Source organism: Pseudophryne corroboree, chromosome 2 (genome assembly GCF_028390025.1).
Source record: "Pseudophryne corroboree isolate aPseCor3 chromosome 2, aPseCor3.hap2, whole genome shotgun sequence".
Lineage (NCBI taxonomy): Eukaryota > Metazoa > Chordata > Amphibia > Anura > Myobatrachidae > Pseudophryne > Pseudophryne corroboree.
The window spans coordinates 493550671-493574281 of NC_086445.1; the positions used below are offsets into that span (position 1 = coordinate 493550671).

The 23611-nt window shown below is 44.2% G+C and overlaps 1 long non-coding RNA gene across 1 annotated transcript; it reads right to left on the reverse strand.

Annotated features, from left to right (window-relative positions):
* Window positions 1-22900: 22900 nt before the first annotated feature.
* LOC135050912 (uncharacterized) lies at window positions 22901-23395 on the reverse strand. Its single transcript, XR_010241919.1, has 3 exons — window positions 23324-23395; window positions 23126-23224; window positions 22901-22976 (listed from the first exon to the last, which is right to left on the reverse strand). It is a non-coding gene; the product is annotated as an uncharacterized LOC135050912 (long non-coding RNA).
* Window positions 23396-23611: the final 216 nt, after the last annotated feature.

Sequence of the window (23611 nt, forward strand, 5' to 3'; positions counted from 1 at the left end):
TATAGAAAAACAAGCTGGGCTGCAATGGAGGACCAACGGATGGAGAACTATAAGATTACTAGAAAATAATATTATATTTTACATAAAAAGCATTTATTATTTTATTGTAGTTACAGTGGGCATTAACGTTGTTACATGGAAAGTCATCGCATTCAAAGGTTAACCATTTGATACAGTGTCAGAGTTGTGCATTAACAGAGCCGGCCATAGGCATAGGCAAACTAGGCAATTGCCTAGGGCATTTGATATGCCTAGGGGCATCAGCAGCTTCTGCTGATTAAAATAATATGCGGCATGCCTATATTCTGTGTGTAGCATTTCATATGCAGATACAGCCACAGTCTCACACAGTATATAGGCATGCTGCATATAATTTTAACCAGCAGAATCTGCGTGTGCTTCCTAGCCACATAGCAATGCAAATAAGATGCATTTTCATTAAAAAGAGGTGCCAGATGTTAGCATTGTGGCAATATTTATGAGGACACATCTGTATCCAAGCAGAGGCAGAGGTCACAGTGTTAATGGCATTGTGATTGCTGTGTGCATGTGAGTGGGTTGGTTGTGCAGTAGTGTTCAGAATATGTGTAAGGAGCATTATGTGTGTCATGTAAAAATGCATTAATAATGTGCAACATATGTGTAAGGGGCACTATGCGTGTCATTATGTGTATAAGGGCATTAATAATGTGCGGCATATGTGTAAAAGGGTACTACTGTATGTGTGTCATTATGTGTATAGGGGCACTAATAAAGTGCAGCAAATGCGTAGGGGGCACTATGTGTGTCATTATGTGTATAAGGGCATTAATAATGTGCGGCTTATGTGTAAAGGACATTATGTGTAAAAGGGCATTAATAAAGGTTGTCATAATGTGTAAGGTGCATTATGTTTATAAGGACATTAATAATGTGTCTCACATGTGTAAGGGGCATTACTGTGTGGAATTATGTGTATAAATGCATTACTAATGTGTGGCATTATGTGTATAAGGTGCTCTACTATGTGGCGTTGTGCATAGAAAGGGCACTACTGTGTCGTCTAATGTGAATAAAGAGCAATAGGGTGTGATGTAATGTGAATAAGGGGCTCTACTGTGAGTAGTAACGTTTATAAGGTAAAGTGATACTACTGTGGGATGTAATATGAATTATGAACACTATCGCATGATGAAATGTGAATGAAGTTGCAGTACTGTGTGGCGGAATTGGAATTGGGGTTACAATTGTGTGGCCATGCCCCTTGCCAGCAAAAACACACCCCTTTTTGGGGTGTGTGCGCCAAATGTGCAAACTGTTCCTATTTAAATATAGGGGGTACAAACAAAAATAAGGACTGCTATGGGTGAGGGGTGATGGTGCTGGGAAAGAGGTGCAAGGTCAGAGGCGGAACCAGCGGTGGTGCTAGGGGGCACCAGCCAAAATCTTGCCTAGGGCACCATATTGGTTAGAGCCGGCTCTGTGCATTAAGAGCCTGATTCAGATGTGGTTTTTGTTAGCATTGCTGCTGCTTACTTGGTGATGCTTACATATGGTAATGCAGCAAGAGGCATCTAGTATAAGTGCTTCCTCCATGCATTTGTAATTCACTTGTGGCAACATCCCTGATCAAAACTCACCAAATTTCCAGCAATGTATACTGCTGCACCCAGAGGCGGATTGGCCATACGGCTTACAGGGAAGATTCCCGGTGGGCCGACGCACCCACGGGGCCTGTTTTGCTTGAGGACACGTGGTCCTATTTATAGTAGTGATGAGTGGGTTCGGTTTCTCGGAAACCGAACCCCCCCGAACTTCACCCTTTTTACACGGGTCCGAGCCATACTCGGATTCTCCCGTATGGCTCGGTTAACCCGAGCGCGCCCGAACGTCATCATCCCGCTGTCGGATTCTCACGAAATTCGGATTCTATATAAGCAGCCGCGCGTCGCCGCCATTTTCACTCATGCATTGGAAATGTTAGGGAGAGGACGTGGCTGGCGTCCTCTCCATTATTGTTGAACTTGATTGTGCTGTGCACTATTGCTTAATTGTGGGGAGGGCTGGGGAGCAGCTGTATAATATAGGAGGAGTACAGTGCAGAGTTTTGCTGATCAGTGACCACCAGTTATCCGTTCTCTGCCTGAAAAAAACGCTCCATATCTGTGCTGTGTGCTGCATATATCTGTGCTCACACTGCTTAATTGTGGGGACTGGGGAGCAGCTGTATTATATAGCAGGAGTACAGTGCAGAGTTTTGCTGACAGTGACCACCAGTATACGTTGTCTGCCTGAAAAACACTCCATATCTGTGCTCAGTGTGCTGCTTTATTGTGGGGACTGGGGACCACCAGTATAATATTATATAGGAGGAGTACAGTGCAGAGTTTTGCTGACCAGTGACCACCAGTATATAATATATAGCATTACGGTACAGTAGGCCACTGCTGTACCTACCTCTGTGTCGTCATTAAGTATACTATCCATCTACATTCTATACCTGTGGTGCATTTTAGTTTTGCAGTTTGCTGACACAGTGACCACCAGTATACTATATATAATAGCAGTACGGTACGGAAGGCCACTGCTGTACCTACCTCTGTGTCGTCATTAAGTATACTATCCATCTACATTCTATACCTGTGGTGCATTTTGGTTTTGCAGTTTGCTGACACAGTGACCACCAGTATACTATATATAGCAGTACGGAAGGCCACTGCTGTACCTACCTCTGTGTCGTCATTAAGTATACTATCCATCTACATTCTATACCTGTGGTGCATTTTAGTTTTGCAGTTTGCTGACACAGTGACCACCAGTATATATAGCAGTACGGTACGGAAGGCCACTGCTCTACCTACCTCTGTGTCGTCAAGTATACTATCCATCCATACCTGTGGTGCATTTCAGTTGTGCGCAGTATATATAGTAGTAGGCCATTGCTATTGATACTGGCATATAATTCCACACATTAAAAAATGGAGAACAAAAATGTGAAGGTTAAAATAGGGAAAGATCAAGATCCACTTCCACCTCGTGCTGAAGCTGCTGCCACTAGTCATGGCCGAGACGATGAAATGCCATCAACGTCGTCTGCCAAGGCCGATGCCCAATGTCATAGTAGAGAGCATGTAAAATCCAAAAAACAAAAGTTCAGTAAAATGACCCAAAAATCAAAATTAAAAGCGTCTGAGGAGAAGCGTAAACTTGCCAATATGCCATTTACGACACGGAGTGGCAAGGAACGGCTGAGGCCCTGGCCTATGTTCATGGCTAGTGGTTCAGATTCACATGAGGATGGAAGCACTCATCCTCTCGCTAAAAAAATTAAAAGACTTAAGCTGGCAAAAGCACAGCAAAGAACTGTGCGTTCTTCTAAATCACAAATACCCAAGGAGAGTCCAATTGTGTCGGTTGCGATGCCTGACCTTCCCAACACTGGATGGGAAGAGCTTGCGCCTTCCACCATTTGCACGCCCCCTGCAAGTGCTGGAAGGAGCACCCGCAGTCCAGTTCCTGATAGTCAAATTGAAGATGTCACTGTTGAAGTACACCAGGATGAGGATATGGGTGTTGCTGGCGCTGGGGAGGAAATTGACCAGGAGGATTCTGATGGTTAGGTGGTTTGTTTAAGTCAGGCACCCGGGGAGACACCTGTTGTCCGTGGGACGAATATGGCCATTGACATGCCTGGTCAAAATACAAAAAAAATCAGCTCTTTGGTGTGGAATTATTTCAACACAAATGCGGACAACAGGTGTCAAGCCGTGTGTTGCCTTTGTCAAGCTGTAATAAGTAGGGGTAAGGACGTTAACCACCTCGGAACATCCTCCCTTATACGTCACCTGCAGCGCATTCATCATAAGTCAGTGACAAATTCAAAAACTTTGGGTGACAGCGGAAGCAGTCCACTGACCACTAAATCCCTTCCTCTTGTAACTAAGCTCCTGCAAACCACACCACCAACTCCCTCAGTGTCAATTTCCTCCTTACCCAGGAAAGCCAATAGTCCTGCAGGCCATGTCACTGGCAAGTCTGACGAGTCCTCTCCTGCCTGGGATTCCTCTGATGCATCCTTGAGTGTAACGCCTACTGCTGCTGGCGCTGCTGTTGTAGCTGCTGGGAGTCGATCGTCATCCCAGAGGGGAAGTCGGAAGACTACTTGTACTACTTCCAGTAAGCAATTGACTGTCCAACAGTCCTTTGCGAGGAAGATGAAATATCACAGCAGTCATCCTGCTGCAAAGCAGATAACTCAGGCCTTGGCAGCCTGGGCGGTGAGAAACGTGGTTCCGGTATCCACCGTTAATTCAGAGCCAACTAGAGACTTGATTGAGGTACTGTGTCCCCGGTACCAAATACCATCTAGGTTCCATTTCTCTAGGCAGGCGATACCGAAAATGTACACAGACCTCAGAAAAAGAGTCACCATTGTCCTAAAAAATGCAGTTGTACCCAATGTCCACTTAACCACGGACATGTGGACAAGTGGAGCAGGGCAGACTCAGGACTATATGACTGTGACAGCCCACTGGGTAGATGTATTGCCTCCCGCAGCAAGAACAGCAGCGGCGGCACCAGTAGCAGCATCTCGCAAACGCCAACTCGTTCCTAGGCAGGCTACGCTTTGTATCACTGCTTTCCAGAAGAGGCACACAGCTGACAACCTCTTACGGGAACTGAGGAAGATTATCGCAGAATGGCTTACCCCAATTGGACTCTCCTAGGGATTTGTGACATCGGACAACGCCAGCAATATTGTGCGTGCATTACATCTGGGCAAATTCCAGCACGTCCCATGTTTTGCACATACATTGAATTTGGTGGTGCAGAATTATTTAAAAAACGACAGGGGCGTGCAAGAGATGCTGTCGGTGGCCAGAAGAATTGCGGGCCACTTTCGGCATTCAGCCACCGCGTACAGAAGACTGGAGCACCACCAAACATTCCTGAACCTGCCCTGCCATCATCTGAAGCAAGAGGTGGTAACGAGGTGGAATTCAACCCTCTATATGCTTCAGAGGATGGAGGAGCAGCAAAAGGCCATTCAAGCCTATACATCTGCCCACGATATAGGCAAAGGAGGGGGAATGCACCTGACTCAAGCGCAGTGGAGAATGATTTCAACGTTGTGCAAGGTTCTGCAACCCTTTGAACTTGCCACACGTGAAGTCAGTTCAGACACTGCCAGCCTGAGTCAGGTCATTCCCCTCATCAGGCTTTTGCAGAAGAAGCTGGAGACATTGAAGGAGGAGCTAAAACAGAGCGATTCCGCTAGGCATGTGGGACTTGTGGATGGAGCCCTTAATTCGCTTAACCAGGATTCGCGGGTGGTCAATCTGTTGAAATCAGAGCACTACATTTTGGCCACCGTGCTCGATCCTAGATTTAAAACCTACGTTGTATCTCTCTTTCCGGCAGACACAAGTCTGCAGAGGTTCAAAGACCTGCTGGTGAGAATTGTCAAGTCAAGCGGAACGTGACCCGTCAACATCTCCTCCTTCACATTCTCCCGCAACTGGGGGTGCGAGGAAAAGGCTAAGAATTCCGAGCCCACCTGCTGGCGGTGATGCAGAGCAGTCTGGAGTGAGTGCTGACATCTGGTCCGGACTGAAGGACCTGCCAATGATTACTGACATGTCGTCTACTGTCACTGCATATGATTCTCTCACCATTGAAAGAATGATGGAGGATTATATTAGTGACCACATCCAAGTAGGCACGTCAGACAGTCCGTACGTATACTGGCAGGAAAAAGAGGCAATTTGGAGGCCCTTGCACAAACTGGCTTTATTCTACCTAAGTTGCCCTCCCTCCAGTGTGTACTCCGAAAGAGTGTTTAGTGCCGTCGCTCACCTTGTCAGCAATCGGCGTACGAGGTTACTTCCAGAAAATGTGGAGAAGATGATGTTCATCAAAATGAATTATAATCAATTCCTCCGTGGAGACATTCACCAGCAGCAATTGCCTCCACAAAGTACACAGGGACCTGAGATGGTGGATTCCAGTGGGGACGAATTAATAATCTGTGAGGAGGGGGATGTACACAGTGAAAGGGGTGAGGAATCGGAGGATGATGATGAGGTGGACATCTTGCCTCTGTAGAGCCAGTTTGTGCAAGGAGAGATTGATTGCTTCTTTTTTTGGTGGGGGCCCAAACCAACCAGTCATTTCAGTCACAGTCGTGTGGCAGACCCTGTCGCTGAAATGATGGGTTCGTTAAAGTGTGCATGTCCTGTTTATATACAACATAAGGGTGGGTGGGAGGGCCCAAGGACAATTCCATCTTGCACCTCTTTTTTCTTTAATTTTTCTTTGCATCATGTGCTGTTTGGGGACAATTTTTTTGAAGTGCCATCCTGCCTGACACTGCAGTGACACTCCTAGATGGGCCAGGTGTTTGTGTCGGCCACTTGTGTCGCTTAGCTTAGTCACACAGCGACCTTGGTGCGCCTCTTTTTTTCTTTGCATCATGTGCTGTTTGGGGACTATTTTTTTGAAGTGCCATCCTGCCTGACACTGCAGTGCCACTCCTAGATGGGCCAGGTGTTTGTGTCGGCCACTTGTGTCGCTTAGCTTAGCCATCCAGCAACCTCGGTGCAAATTTTAGGACTAAAAATAATATTGTGAGGTGTGAGGTGTTCAGAATAGACTGGAAATGAGTGGAAATTATGGTTATTGAGGTTAATAAAACTATGGGATCAAAATGACCCCCAAATTCTATGATTTAAGCTGTTTTTTATGGTTTTTTGTAAAAAAAACACCCAAATCCAAAACACACCCGAATCCGACAAAAAAATTTCGGTGAGGTTTTGCCAAAACGCGTCCGAATCCAAAGCACGGCCGCGGTACCGAATTCAAAACCAAAACACAAAACCCGAAAAATGTCCGGTGCACATCTCTAATTTATAGACATAATGAATAAGATGCAAAATAATTTGCATATATGAAAATGACTTTGCCAGTTAGCCTGTAATGGCAGATGATCTAGTGTATGCTCTGTCTGCTGCTTGGCTGACATATAAGATTGAGTGAATAGTGATTGGGATACGGTTGGTGTAATAAGCAAGAAAATATATCTTTCTAAAGAATTATCTAGTTTCCTAAATTCTAAAGGTGTATCATATAATGTGCTCATAATATTTAATTTTATTTCCTTTTAACTTCCCCCTTGATGCTAGACATGCCCACTATCTGGAAAGTCTTGGGTGGAGGGTGCTGTTGCCATGGCCCATGGCTAGACCTTACACCTCTGGTGCTGCCCATGCGGGGCCACTAGTACAATTTTTTTTCCAGGGCCGCTTTTTGTTCCCAATCCGCCCCTGGCTGCACCTGTGTATAATGCCCGCATGTACCCTTGGGCTTATATAATGTGTGTAAATCTGGCTCTGGTACTAGCCAGTGCCTTCTCAGCCATTTATCTCACCGCATTCCTGTTTCATACAGTGAACAGCTGTCAGCACTCGGATTGGTGCATAGCTCCAGCAATCCACCATGCAGCATGCTGACATCCATTCACTGTCTGGCTGCAGGCTGGGAGAGAATGCTGCCTGGCTGCTCTGCTTGTGTCACCACCACCCACCCCTGCTTGGAGGCCCCTAGAATTGTGGGGTCTTGGGCAGCTGCCCACTGTGTCTATATGTTAAGATAGCCCTGATCACTACCTGTTCCCCGCCCCAAATTGCTGCATACTGTCAATTTCTTGACGTCTGCAGCTGTTGTGCCTCCAACGATGCAGGACCTGTACTGCATCAGTACTTTGCAACTACAGCAGCAGGCCCTAAATGTGCATACCTTTTATGGAGCAGTATCAAAATTAGATTTCATTTTGAAGAGAGGATTTATTAAAAGATAAATGGAAGGTACATCCCCAGAGGCGTGCATTGCAGTGCGCAGTGGTCACATGGCTTTTTCACAGTTTCACATGCAAATGCAACGTGCTATTGCAAGGTATTAAAAACAATCCTGCTATCCCCTCACTCTCCTGATTTCAATTGTAAATACAGATGTGTCATTGTAAACAACGTGTTTTGGCGCAATTTGGCATGAGATGCATGGTGCTACTTAGACGCTGCCCCACGAGTAGCAATTCCTGAATTTTGCATCTGACAAGCATTGTGTCCTAGGTACTTAGGATTAGTAATTTTCTCTGGAAAAATTGTTGGTAGAAAGTCGCTGATTATGCACAACGATACGTGGCGTGAAACATGGCACGTGTCACTCGCATCTGACCTCTGTCTTTTGCCTTTCTACGCAGATTAGCAACTGAGTCGCAACCTAGAAGCTACATGAAATGCCAGTGTCTTTTTTCAGGGTACACATGCATTGCACTTTTGTTTTATTAGTGATGCGAATAGATGAATATTGTCAGTTAATATGAATTGCGCTAAAGTTGTAGAAGGTTGTCCACTATTCTCCACTCACCTAGTAGCACTTGTAGTTTGTGTAGGCGGCCACTGAGAGCAGAGGCGTCAGAACGATGAGAGGCGCCAGCCGATACACAGGAGGAGCGTTGTGCGGTCAGTTGAAAGACCACACATCACAACCTTTGTGCAGTGCAGAGACCAAGCAACGGGCCCCCAGACCTACTCCGAGTCCGAGCAGTGCCGCGATTTGCGGGTATTCAGAGAGCGTGTCCTAATGCAGGGGAGTGCCCACTACCATGAGAGATCTATGGCTGTGTTGTGTGTCACGAACGAACATCCACCCCACCACTGCGGTATACCTATACTGTGGCTGGCCGGCACTGGCACCATCTTCCCAGTGATATATTCGGGAAGACGGCGTCACACATAGAAAGCAAATACTCTATCACTGTGCCACAGTCTTTGCTCTCTAGTGACCAGCGTCATCTTCCCACCAAATATCACTGGGAAGATGGTGCTGGCTGGGGATCAAGTAAGGTAGCAAGTGGGTGCCCCTTGTGGAGTGTGCAGGGCCATGTCCACTTTATTAAGCCACACCCCCACACCTTTACTGGGGCCTGGCGGTCTCTCTACCGCCTAGTGGCGCCCACTGCTCGCGTCTCAGGATCTCTGCCTGCATCCAAATATGCAACATTGGATCCACAGTGTGAACATCTGCAGGCCCTTGGACTTCTTAGTAACCCTCAGGCTACTCAGTCAGGATCAGATGATGGGCAAAACTGCACTGCCAGGGCCACTGACTTCAGCACACCACACAAACGGGGACGACATGCCACCTTTTTGTTAACTGTTCCCCTACAATGCCCCCAAAAGGCTGCAGACTGTTGCTCACCCGACGTCTGCAGCCACACATCTCTGAATCTGCTCCATAGTTATTTAAGGACTATTGTTAACATTCACAGATGTTTCTCAGCAGGTTTTATTAGTTTTGCTGCAGGCTGTCTCATCATAGTAAAATGTAACAATAGTAACAATAATTACTATTAAGCACAGTAATTTGTTTTACTATAACACAATCAGGATTTTATGAAACACGTGTAATTAGTCACTGCAATAGAATCAAGCTCTCAGGCCTCAGCCTTATAAATAGTGCCGTCATGACATAAACGATGGAATCCAGACTTCCAAGACACTTAAAAAAAGGAATTTCAGGTTTTCCTTCAGTAGCACAAATATGGCCATTAGTGGCCAAAGTCTGAGCCATACACTCTGATGTACTGTAGATAGGTTGTTAGATGGATCTGATGCAATAGAAATACATGTACTGTAGAAGGTAACTTAATGTTTAACATTTAGAAGTTTTCTAATAATATAAATCTTCTTCCAGAAAAAGACTAAGGGGCCTATTTATCACCATCCGCATCCAGGATGCAGATGACATGTGATAAAATTGCCCCAACTGGCACTACGATAATTGATTACATCGCAGGGATGTATCAACTATCGCATACAGAAACAGAGCTTGCAGTCAAGCTCTGTCCCTGTGATGCAGGGCCGGATTTAGGGTGGGGGGGGGGGGGGGTGAAGGGAACGACCGCCCCCCCCCCCCTAACACAGTCATAGCCACGCCCACTTTTGAACAGAAGAAAGCTCTCCGGGGAGAGCCTGAGGCAGAACGATGTGCTGCAGCCCATACCACAGCAGCAAAGAGGAGCCAGGAGAGCAAGGGTTACAGAGCATTTGCCCCTCACTTGCTGGTGTGTGGGTACTAGGGCTAATAAATACAATTACCCCATAGCACAGTCACATGTACATAGAACAATCACAAATCTCTATCTCAGTCTCACTCAAAAAGTTCAGTCAGAATTGAGAGAGGAGGATGGGAGGAGTTGGGACTGGAGTCAAAATTAAACAGTAAACCACCCCCCCTAAAAGAAAAGTCTAGATCCATCCCTGCTGCGATGCCTCATCGCAGCATCAGGGTATTTTTTGTAAATAATGCCCTGATGTCCTGTTGCGCATGCGCCGCCCCCGCGGCCGTCGCGACTCCCCCTGCGCGCTGCGGACCCCATCCCAGAAGATCAATATACTCACCTGTCCAGGGAGCCGTTCCGCGCTGCTTCAAGAGGCTGCCGAGTGCCAGGTCCTTCTCCTGCGCTGTGACCCCCGGTGCTGTAAAGTGCACTGCCGTTTTGCAGCATCACTTTACTGCACTGGGGTCACAGTGCAGCATATGGGGGACCCGGCGCCCAGCAGCGCTCACCGGAGCAGCGGACACTGGCTCCCTGGACAGGTGAGTATGGGTTTTTTTTTAATTATTTTTTTGTTTTTTTTACACTGTGATCAGCTTGTGTATCCATCGGACACACATAGCTGATTACTATGCCGGGTCCCTGCTTAGCTTTCTCTGCCAGGGGCAGAGAAAGCTGGGCAAAAGGGTGCACATCGCAGTGCTGCCCTGTGAACTCGCCAGCATGAGCTGGCAAGATTGTTGTGATGTCAGTCCCTGTGATGGTGTAGTGTCGTATCTGTGTTTCCAGATGACGCTTGCGGATTCAAGACCTCTTGTAGCTTCTTTCCCAGAGACCTGTGGCAGGAGAATAGTCACCCCAAGGAGGACCCCATGGATAAGGAAAATACAATTGGATGGTGACAGCACGTTTATTAAATCAGGGAAATAGATAGTCACCGTATCAAGGTATTCAAGTGTTGGTTAATAAATCGACTTTACCTCAGAAGGCACATTTCAAAATACCACATAACGTCAACATGAGTGTTCTGCAGCACATCGATACCGAAACTATCATTTAGAAATAACCTTTGTTCTGGAATAATCAAACAGTATACTACCGCACCCCTAGATGGCGCTATGGGTGCAACAAAGACAGTCTCTGTCCCTGTATACACTCCGAAGAAGTTCAGACACCAGTAAGGCACATTGGGGGTAATTCCAAGTTGATCGCAGCAGGAAATTTTTTAGCAGTTGGGCAAAACCATGTGCACTGCAGGGGAGGCAGATTTAACATTTGCAGAGAGAGTTAGATTTGGGTGTGGTGTGTTCAATCTGCAATCTAAATTGCAGTGTAAAAATAAAGCAGCCAGTATTTACCCTGCACAGAAACAAAATAACCCACCCAAATCTAACTCTCTCTGCACATGTTAAATCTGCCTCCCCTGCAGTGCACATGGTTTTTCCCAACTGCTAAAAAAATTTCCTGCTGCGATCAACTTGGAATTACCCCCATAGTGGATATGGAAACTTGCTAAAGATATCACTCCACCATTTGGTCAGGCAAATCGTATATAACAGCCGACAAGGTTTGGGTCGACTTAAGGGTCAAAGAACGAGCACCAGTGGTGGCACAGAGGTGTAATGGAATAGCTCTTGCAGCTCTGTGAATAACTCAGTTCTTGGAATAGCTGCGTGGGCTATTACAGTCTAAATAGCCTATTAAGCAGGGCCGTATCTAGGGGGGGGGGGCGAAGGTGGCGACCGCCCCCCCTAACACAGTCATAGCCATGCCCACTTTTGAGCAGAAGAGAGCTCTCCTGGGAGAGCCTGAGGCAGAACGATGTGCTGCAGCTTATACCACAGCAGCACAGAGGAGCCAGGAGAGCAAGGGTTACAGAGCATTTGCCCCTCACTTGCTGGTGTGTGGGTACTAGGGCTAATAAATACAATTACACCATAGCACGGTCACATGTACATAGAACAATCACAAAGCTCTATCTCAGTCGCACTCAAAAAGTTCAGTCAGAATTGAGAGGAGGAGGAGTTAGGATTGCAGATGGGAGGAGTTGGGCCTGTAGAGGGAGGAGTCAAGATTAAACAGTAAACCGCCCCCCCCTAAAGAAAAGTCTAGATCTGTCCCTGCTATTGAGACTGAGGACTGTCCAATGGGGTTCTTATGGCACATATAAACACCACATCTTTTATTACCAAGGGTCTGCGGGTGAGAAGGTGGGGTGTCAGTTCAGGGGACTACCTCCACTAAGGTCCCTAGGGATGCAGAGGTTGCCTAAATTAGTTGCGTGAGGACACCTTTCACTAAGGGATTTGGCTCTTTGGCAAGGTGTCCCTGTATATAAGACGCTCTGGGGAACTGGGGTATGGAGGGTACCTGGCTCCTTCATCTCTGCGATGGCAGTGTTGGCGCTGCTGCGGCTGCTTGGCTTCCCTGGGTGCTGCTGCGGCTGCTGGGCTCCCCCTTCTTTTACTTTGCTGCGGCTGGCGGCTCGGCTCCCTGCTCAGCGGCAGCGTGTTTCGGCGGGCGGTGTACAGCTCGGCTCCCGGTGGCCTCACAGTGCGTGGCTGGCGGCTCTGCTCCCGGCGGCTGGTGGGTCTCTTCTCCCAGCGATGCCTGGCTGCTTCCGACGTGGCAGCGGCTCTCCTCTGTACGGCGGGCAGGAGGGTGGTAGCGGTCGGGTCCCGGCTCCCCCCTTCAGCGCGGCTGTGTCTTTTCTCCGCAGCGGCGTCCTCAGCGATGGGTCAGCTCTGCCCTTTCCCGCGCCAAACCGCCTCCTTTTATCCCAGGTCCTCCTTCTTCTCCCCGCGCACTGTCCAGCCAATCATACAGGATCTCAGGCTTCCCGCTTTCTTGTATGCAGCGGGCGGTCCTGGGTCCCAGTGCCCCCAGCTGTTATCAGGTACTGAGAATAAGGGGTTTTAAGTTTTAACCCTAACAGTGTTCTTTACTAAAAAAAAGTCTCTCAGGAAACTCTGGCTGCCATTAGGGCTGCAATGACATGCAGCAGGGATACCCACACTGGGTATCACATTATCACAGGGCACACTGCGGTATTTTTTCACATTTTTTTTTTGTAAATTTGGCCACGTCACATTTCCCATTATAAGTATGGGGAATGCTATGTGGGTTACTAAAAAAAAAAGTGAATTAAAGGGTTTGGAGCAGTTTTTCATAAAAACTGCTCCAAATGCCCTGTAATACATTCAGGTGATACTAAAATAATGTGAAAAGGGTGTGAAGACACCCTTTTTCCCATTATTTTAGTAAAAATAATGTTAATAAATAGACCCCTAAATGTATATTATTATGTGAACATTATCTCTGTACAATGCTCTTGGATAGTCTCATCAGTCACCCGCATGCTTTCCCCACTTTGTCATAAGTCACACCTACAGTACTCACATCTTTTCCACAAAAAATTTCCAAAGAATTCTCTGCACAACAATTACTTTATAATTCAGAATCACAATCTCTCTCTCTATATAGTGTGTGTGTGTGTGTGTGTGTGTGTGTGTGTGTGTGTGTGTGTGTATATATATATATATATATATATATATATATATATAAAATACAGTACTGTGCAAAAGTGTTAGGCAGGTGTGAAAAGGATGCTGCAAAGTAAGAATGCTTTAAAAAAATAGAAGTGTTAATAGTTTATTTTTATCAATTAACAAACTGCAATGTGAATGAACAGAAGAGAAATCTAAATCAAATAAACATTACAATATCTAAATCAAATCACTCTTTGCTTTCAAAACAGCATCATTTCTTCTAGGTACACTTGCACACAGTTTTTGAAGGAACCTGACAGGTAGGTAAACATCTTGGAGAACTAACCACAGATCTTCTGTGGATGTAGGCTTGCTCAAATCCTTCTGTCTCTTCTTGTAATCCCGGACATACTCCAAAATGCTGAGATAAGGGCTTTGTGGCAGCCATATCATCACTTCCAGGACTCCTTGTTCTTCATTATGCTGAAGATAGTTCTTAATGACATTTGGGGTCATTGTCCTGCTGCAGAATAAATTTGGAGCCAATCAGATGTCTTCCTGATGATATTGCATGATAGATGAGAGCCTGCCTGTATTTCTCAGAATAAACTTGACACTTCTATTTTTTAATGCATTCTTACTTAGCAGCATTTTTTCCACACCTGTCTAAAACGTTTGCATGTAGTGTGTGTGTGTGTGTGTGTGTGTGTGTATATATATATATATATATATATATATATATATATATGTAATTGAAAGTCATCAAATAAATTGAGTTCACAGGGTGCAGCCTGGATTCATTGGATCCAAAAAGTCAGGAAATGTATTTTATCGCATGCCACCATGTGTAATGTACAGAGGTCACGGGTAATGTCTGACGATAGTTGACGTTTCGGTTGTCCTCTTACTCTTATCATTAGTTTAAGACATGAATTAGGCTAAAGAGAGCAGATTTTAATGAGAAAACTAGAAATGCTGACACAAATGATCAGGATGGATGGGCTTATAGTATTGGTAGGCATTAGTGACATTTTATACTTTTCCCACAATACACATTTCTGGTCAGACCTACAAACCAGAGGAGGATTTACCACAAGGCAACCAAGGCGGCTTCTTAGGCCCTGTGGGTCATAGGGGGACCTGTGGGTTCCAGGAGGGCCCATTGATATGGCTTTATGGAGGGCATTTCTGGTGGACCAAGACCTCCGCTGACTGATATATCAATTAGTGATGTGCACCGGACATTTTTCGGGTTTTGTGTTTTGGTTTTGGATTCGGTTCCGTGGCCGTGTTTTGCATTCGAACGCATTTTGGCAAAACCTCCCTGAAAATTTTTTGTCGGATTCGTGTGTGTTTTGGATTCGGGTGTTTTTTTTACAAAAAACCCTCAAAAACAGCTTAAATCATAGAATTTGGGGGTCATTTTGATCCCATAGTATTATTAACCTCAATAACCATAATTTCCACTCATTTTCAGTCTATTCTGAACACTGAACACCTCACAATATTATTTTTAGTCCTAAAATTTGCACCGAGGTCGCTGGTTGATTAAGCTAAGCGACCCAAGTGGCCGACACTATAGTGTCAGACAGGATGGCACTTCAAAAAAATAGTCCCCAAACAGCACATGATGCAAAGAAAAAAAGAGGCGCAATGAGGTAGCTGTGTGACTAAGCTAAGCAACCCAAGTGGCCGACACAAACACCTGGCCCATCTAGGAGTGGCACTGCAGTGTCAGACAGGATGGCACTTCAAATATATAGTCCCCAAACAGCACATGATGCAAAGAAAAAAAGAGGCGCAATGAGGTAGCTGTGTGACTATACACAATAAAGCTGGCGTTGTCTGATGTCACAAATCCCCAGGAGAGTCCATTTAGGGTAAGCCATTCTGCGATGATGTTCCTCAGTTTCCGTAAGAGGTTGTCAGCTGTGTGCCTCTTCTGGAAAGCAGTGATACAAAGCGTAGCCTGCCTAGGAACGATAAAAAATAAATGAAGCGCTGTCCAAATCAATATATATTTAAAAACATGTAACATTTAATTAACAATTACAAGACAAACATGAATCACACGGCCGGTGTTAATTCTAATATCATTTAAAACATATATAATATATAGTCAATGATGTAGCCACTCCGGAATAATTAGACTGAATTAATGGGCTGAATGTTAGTAGCCATTAGCATGCCATAATGGAGAATGGAGAAAGTTAAAAAGCATAAATCTCTTTCAGCTGATAATTTGATTATGGTTCAAGGCTTGAAATTTGTTAGTAGCAAGCGTATTAGTGCAGAAATCTCCTTGCTTAATTGCAACAACTGCAGACAGATTTTAGTATTAGTGCAGGAATCTCCTTGCTTAATTGCAACAACTGCAGACAGATTTTAGTATGTTATTGTACTTATCAGTCCAGCGTGGCCACGCTCAGCAAACAGCAAATCGGCGTGTCTTCAGACCATGGTATGGTTTTACCGGGGTGACGTCTCACTCCTTAAGCTCCAGACAGGTCCTCACGCTTGCGGTGCTGGTTGTAAGCAGCAATTGATCCCAGCCGAGGATAGCACTCCTCTAACGCGTTTCCCCGCCTTTGTGCAGCTCGGCGGCTTCTTCAGAGAGAATGAATGAATGAATGGTGCTGTCTTACACCGCTCTGTATTTAACGGAGCTCAGGAACCTCCCTCTCTTTCCTGTTTCCGTAGGTTGCGCATGCGCATTCCGTGCGTTCCAATCATGCGTTCCATCAAGCGTTTTCATGGTTGTTATGGTATCATTTCCTGTTTATATCAATCTCATGTTTTGCCCGTTTAATATATATATATTACTTGTGTGACATTATTTAAACAAGCATCAGTTAGCTGTACATACATTACTCATTACTTATTAAGCTATATAACAATCATCATCGCAATTTTCCACACCAATGATATATTTAATCTATCTCAGTTCATATTAAAAAATTTTATTATAAAATATATATTAAATAATGAATAGTAATACTCATAATAAGTATAGTGGTTATAATAATAACAACCACCACAGTTATCACATGATTTTCAAACAATCAAACACATAATAATATTTTATTTTATTAATTTATTAATTTATTAATTCATCATATCGCATCAAATGATATATCTGGAGGCTAAGATAACAATTAAAACAGTATTATATATACATAAACATATATATGTGCATATACATCTAAATATACACGCACATATATATATATGGAAGGGAAGCTAATCATAGGAATCAACTATTAAAAGGAGGAAGATATATAAACATATGATGTAGTATAATATCATATCTCACAATTATAAGGAAAGAATTATCTACATATACCAATCATATAGATGCTCAAATTTAGTCGTACTATAGCCAATTAGTATTCAGTTTGTTAATTTTTATGTACTCATATATTGTTTAATTCTACAGTATCATTCAAAAGGATTGTATTTTATATCAGCATTAAGGATTGAATGATACTGTAGAATTAAACAATATATGAGTACATAAAAATTAACAAACTGAATACTAATTGGCTATAGTACGACTAAATTTGAGCATCTATATGATTGGTATATGTAGATAATTCTTTCCTTATAATTGTGAGATATGATATTATACTACATCATATGTTTATATATCTTCCTCCTTTTAATAGTTGATTCCTATGATTAGCTTCCCTTCCATATATATATATGTGCGTGTATATTTAGATGTATATGCACATATATATGTTTATGTATATATAATACTGTTTTAATTGTTATCTTAGCCTCCAGATATATCATTTGATGCGATATGATGAATTAATAAATTAATAAATTAATAAAATAAAATATTATTATGTGTTTGATTGTTTGAAAATCATGTGATAACTGTGGTGGTTGTTATTATTATAACCACTATACTTATTATGAGTATTACTATTCATTATTTAATATATATTTTATAATAAAATTTTTTAATATGAACTGAGATAGATTAAATATATCATTGGTGTGGAAAATTGCGATGATGATTGTTATATAGCTTAATAAGTAATGAGTAATGTATGTACAGCTAACTGATGCTTGTTTAAATAATGTCACACAAGTAATATATATATATTAAACGGGCAAAACATGAGATTGATATAAACAGGAAATGATACCATAACAACCATGAAAACGCTTGATGGAACGCATGATTGGAACGCACGGAATGCGCATGCGCAACCTACGGAAACAGGAAAGAGAGGGAGGTTCCTGAGCTCCGTTAAATACAGAGCGGTGTAAGACAGCACCATTCATTCATTCATTCTCTCTGAAGAAGCCGCCGAGCTGCACAAAGGCGGGGAAACGCGTTAGAGGAGTGCTATCCTCGGCTGGGATCAATTGCTGCTTACAACCAGCACCGCAAGCGTGAGGACCTGTCTGGAGCTTAAGGAGTGAGACGTCACCCCGGTAAAACCATACCATGGTCTGAAGACACGCCGATTTGCTGTTTGCTGAGCGTGGCCACGCTGGACTGATAAGTACAATAACATACTAAAATCTGTCTGCAGTTGTTGCAATTAAGCAAGGAGATTCCTGCACTAATACTAAAATCTGTCTGCAGTTGTTGCAATTAAGCAAGGAGATTTCTGCACTAATACGCTTGCTACTAACAAATTTCAAGCCTTGAACCATAATCAAATTATCAGCTGAAAGAGATTTATGCTTTTTAACTTTCTCCATTCTCCATTATGGCATGCTAATGGCTACTAACATTCAGCCCATTAATTCAGTCTAATTATTCCGGAGTGGCTACATCATTGACTATATATTATATATGTTTTAAATGATATTAGAATTAACACCGGCCGTGTGATTCATGTTTGTCTTGTAATTGTTAATTAAATGTTACATGTTTTTAAATATATATTGATTTGGACAGCGCTTCATTTATTTTTTATATTTCCTGTATTAGTTGTTTGTGAGGTTGGCAGTGACCTCTGGGTGAAGCAGCAGTTCTAAATCATTAATATTCAACATCATTGCAATTATTATCAGCGCCCAGTATTTGTGTTATTGTTTTTTCTTGCCTAGGAACGAGTTGGCGTTTGCGAGATGCTGCTACTGGTGCCGCCGCTGCTGTTCTTGCTGCGGGAGGCAATACATCTACCCAGTGGGCTGTCACAGTCATATAGTCCTGAGTCTGCCCTGCTTCACTTGTCCACATGTCCGTGGTTAAGTGGACATTGGGTACAACTGCATTTTTTAGGACACTGGTGACTCTTTTTCAGACGTCTGTGTACATTTTCGGTATCGCCTGCCTAGAGAAATGGAACCTAGATGGTATTTGGTACCGGGGACACAGTACCTCAATCAAGTCTGTAGTTGCCCGTGAATTAAAGGTGGATAACGGAAACACGTTTCTCACCGCCCAGGCTGCCAAGGCCTGAGTTATCCGCTTTGCAGCAGGATGACTGCTGTGATATTTCATCTTCCTCGCAAAGGACTGTTGGACAGTCAATTGCTTACTGGAAGTAGTACAAGTGGGCTTACGACTTCCCCTCTGGGATGACGATCGACTCCCAGCAGCAACAACAGCAGAGCCAGGAGCAGTAGGCGTTACACTCAAGGATCCATCGGAGGAATCCCAGTCAGGGGAGGACTCGTCAGATTTTCCAGTGACATGGCCTGCAGGACTATTGGCGTTCCTGTCTAAGGAGGAAATTGACACTGAGGGAGTTGGTGGTGTGGTTTGCAGGAGCTTGGATACAAGAGGAAGGTATTTAGTGGTCAGTGAACTGCTTCCGCTGTCATCCAAAGTTTTTTAACTTGTCACTGACATGATGAATGCGCTGCAGGTGACGTATAAGGGAGGATGTTCCGAGGTGGTTAACGTCCTTACCCCTACTTATTACAGCTTGACAAAGGCAACACACGGCTTGACATCTGTTGTCCGCATTTGTGTTAAAATAATTCCACACCGAAGAGGTGATTTTTTTTGTAATTTGACCAGGCATGTCAATGGCCATATTCGTCCCACGGACAACAGGTGTCTCCCCGGGTGCCTGACTTAAACAAACCACCTCACCATCAGAATCCTCCTTGTCAATTTCCTCCTCAGCGCCAGCAACACCCATATCCTCATCCTGGTGTACTTCAACAGTGACATCTTCAATTTGACTATCAGGAACTGGACTGCGGGTGCTCCTTCCAGCACTTGCAGGGGGCGTGCAAATGGTGGAAGGCGCCACCTCTTCCCGTCCAGTGTTGGGAAGGTCAGGCATCGCAGCCGACACAATTGGACTCTCCTTTGGGATTTGGGATTTAGAAGAACGCACAGTTCTTTGCTGTGCTTTTGCCAGCTTAAGTCTTTTCATTTTTCTAGCGAGAGGATGAGTGCTTCCATCCTCATGTGAAGCTGAACCACTAGCCATGAACATAGGCCAGGGCCTCAGCCGTTCCTTGCCACTCCATGTCGTAAATGGCATATTGGCAAGTTTACGCTTCTCCTCAGATGCTTTTAATTTTGATTTTTGGGTCATTTTACTGAACTTTTGTGTTTTGGATTTTACATGCTCTCTACTATGACATTGGGCATCGGCCTTGGCAGACGACGTTGATGGCATTTCATTGTCTCGGCCATGACTAGTGGCAGCAGCTTCAGCACGAGGTGGAAGTGGATCTTGATCTTTCCCTATTTTACCCTCCACATTTTTGTTCTCCATTTTTTAATGTGTGGAATTATATGCCAGTATCAATAGCAATGGCCTACTACTATATATACTGCGCACAACTGAAATGCACCACAGGTATGGATGGATAGTATACTTGACGACACAGAGGTAGGTAGAGCAGTGGACTACTGTACCGTAATGCTATATATTATATACTGGTGGTCAGCAAACTGTGCAAAACTGAAATGCACCACAGGTATGGATGGATAGTATACTTGACGACACAGAGGTAGGTAGAGCAGTGGCCTACTGTACCGTACTGCTATATATTATATACTGGTGGTCAGCAAACTGTGCAAAACTGAAATGCACCACAGGTATGGATGGATAGTATACTTGACGACACAGAGGTAGGTAGAGCAGTGGCCTACTGTACCGTACTGCTATATATTATATACTGGTGGTCAGCAAACTGTGCAAAACTGAAATGCACCACAGGTATGGATGGATAGTATACTTGATGACACAGAGGTAGGTAGAGCAGTGGCCTACTGTATGGTACTGCTATATATTATATACTGGTGGTCAGCAAACTGTGCAAAACTGAAATGCACCACAGGTATGGATGGATAGTATACTTGACGACACAGAGGTAGGTAGAGCAGTGGCCTACTGTACCGTACTGCTATATATTATATACTGGTGGTCAGCAAACTGTGCAAAACTGAAATGCACCACAGGTATGGATGGATAGTATACTTGACGACACAGAGGTAGGCAGAGCAGTGGCCTTCTGTACCGTACTCCTATATATTATATACTGGTAGTCAGTAAAATTATGCACTGTACTCCTACTATATACTACAATGCAGCACAGATATGGAGCGTTTTTCAGGCAGAGAACGTATAATACTGGTGGTCAATGGTCAGCAAAACTCTGCACTGTACTCCTCCTATATAATACTGCTGGTCCCCAGTCCCCACAATAAAGCAGTGTGAGCACAGATATATGCAGCACACTGAGCACAGATATGGAGCGTTTTTCAGGCAGAGAACGTATAATACTGGTGGTCACTGGTCAGCAAAACTCTGCACTGTACTCCTCCTATAATACTGCTGGTCCCCAGAATAAAGATATTTGCAGCCCCCTGAAACAAAGTGAGAGGATGCCAGCCACGTCCTCTCACTATCATTTCCAATGCACGAGTGAAAAATGGCGGCGACGCGCGGCTCCTTATATAGAATCCGAATCTCGCGAGAATCCGACAGCGGGATGATGACGTTCGGGCGCGCTCGGGTTAACCGAGCCATACGGGAGAATCCGAGTCTGCCTCGGACCCGTGTAAAATGGGTGAAGTTCGGGGGGTTCGGATTCCGAGGAACCGAACCCGCTCATCACTAATATCAATATGCCATTAAACTCTATTTTAAGTAATACTGTGTATTGACGATGGGGACCTGCCTGCTACAATCAGTGAGGCACTGATATATAATCAATACAGTCACACTGACTGAAGAGGGTAATAATGAGTATTATAAAATGCTGATATAAAATGCAGTCAGTGAGTGGACATGGTGCACTCAGTGAAGGGGGAAAGTAATATACTGTAATAGAGGTGGAAAAACAACAAAGAATGTAAGGGGCATAAATCATATAGTGCTGTGGATTGTTTGAGGGAGGAGGGCCCCAAATCTGTATGTTGCTTAGGGCCCCATGAGGTCTAAATCCACCTCTGCCACAACCTACAAAATTTAATAACAACTCCTCTTATAGGGGCGGAAACAAAATCTGAAATAAAGGCAGAGTATTTTGGCATGCTGATTGTTTGCATACGTTACATTTACACTAATATAAATATATTCCACTCCCACATTTTGTAAATTATAAATGTTCCTTCCTAGTCCATTATATGATTTAATTTGCCATGGATGTTCCCCAAACAGAGAAAAGGGTTAGGACTGCCTGTACACAGGGTTAGTGTCACAAAACAAATGCTGCACCTCTGGCAGAGTTCATCTGAATTTACTGAATTATGTTTTACTTAGAGGTGTGCTACACATACAGATACAAATAAATAAACAACAGTGGCATTTTATTGGACGATTAATGGATTAATATACTCAGGGCTGCCAAGAGAAATTCTGGGACCCGGTACAACAACTTTCTAGGCCCTCCTCCCACCCCTTAGAGGGGCTGTGACCACAGCATGCTGGGGGCATGACCACACCTCTTTGGGGGCGTATCTAGCACATGAGAAGCACCCACTCAGAATAGCATGGCATGCCTCCCAGCCAGGGCAGTAGAGAACCTGGCTGGGCACAGGTACTTTTCAGGGGGCATTGCCTAATCACAGGAGGCGTGGACGTGGGCCCCAACTGGTCCCCTCCATCAGACCTGGGCCCAGGTAATTTGTACCCCCCCCCCCCTCTTTTGGCACCACTGAATATAATATATATATATATATATATATATATATATAGCGATAATCCTGCACTCTCATTGATAAAAGTTCATCAAATTGTGGGTGCTCCTAATGGACTGAATCGGTCCACACATATACAGTAGAGAACTCCAAATAATTTGGAAGGTGCACTCGCACAGGTAAAAAATAGTAGATACTTCTTCTTAAAATCACCAAAGCTTTTGTTGTCGACGTTTCCGTCTGATGACAGGCCTTTTTCAAGGCAGGTGATGTATCATCCTCATCAATTCATCATAATAGACAACAAATGTGTAATCTGCAAATACACAGTAATATACAGTCACAAGCAATATGCCTCACCGGCCCCTATGGGCACCCAACAGTGACAATGATGGACCCGTCACCAAAAAACACCTATTAGAAGTGTGCCTAAAGGATGTTACCATCCTATAAAATTCTAATTACCTGGGATACATAAAAGAGTCCACACCGGGCATCTCTCATGTCAGAACATAAGGGCATATTCAGTGCTAAAGTTCATACAATGCAGAGGCATACTCCCATCTGCCAAATAGATGATTAAACAGGGTCATCATAGATCTTTACACTCCCCTCCACAGATACACCTCACATCCAAAGTAATAATAGTGTACAACCACATACCTCATCGGAGTAGCCATAAAGAAAATACAGCAGCGATGCAGGAGGTATTGGCATCTAGGGAGATCCAACCTACTAACACCAAAAAGAACAATATCCTTACTGGGTGCTAATGTGAATCAAACAAACAAGTCATCATAGAGCCAATAGTATAGAATCAAACATCAGTACTCACTTCAGCCAAGGGACACCGCAAGCATTGCTGCATGCTGTCCCTATAAGCAAGTGGGCTATTTAAACCGCACTGACCGGAAGTGACGTCCATTCCGGAAGTCACCCCCGCAAACACAA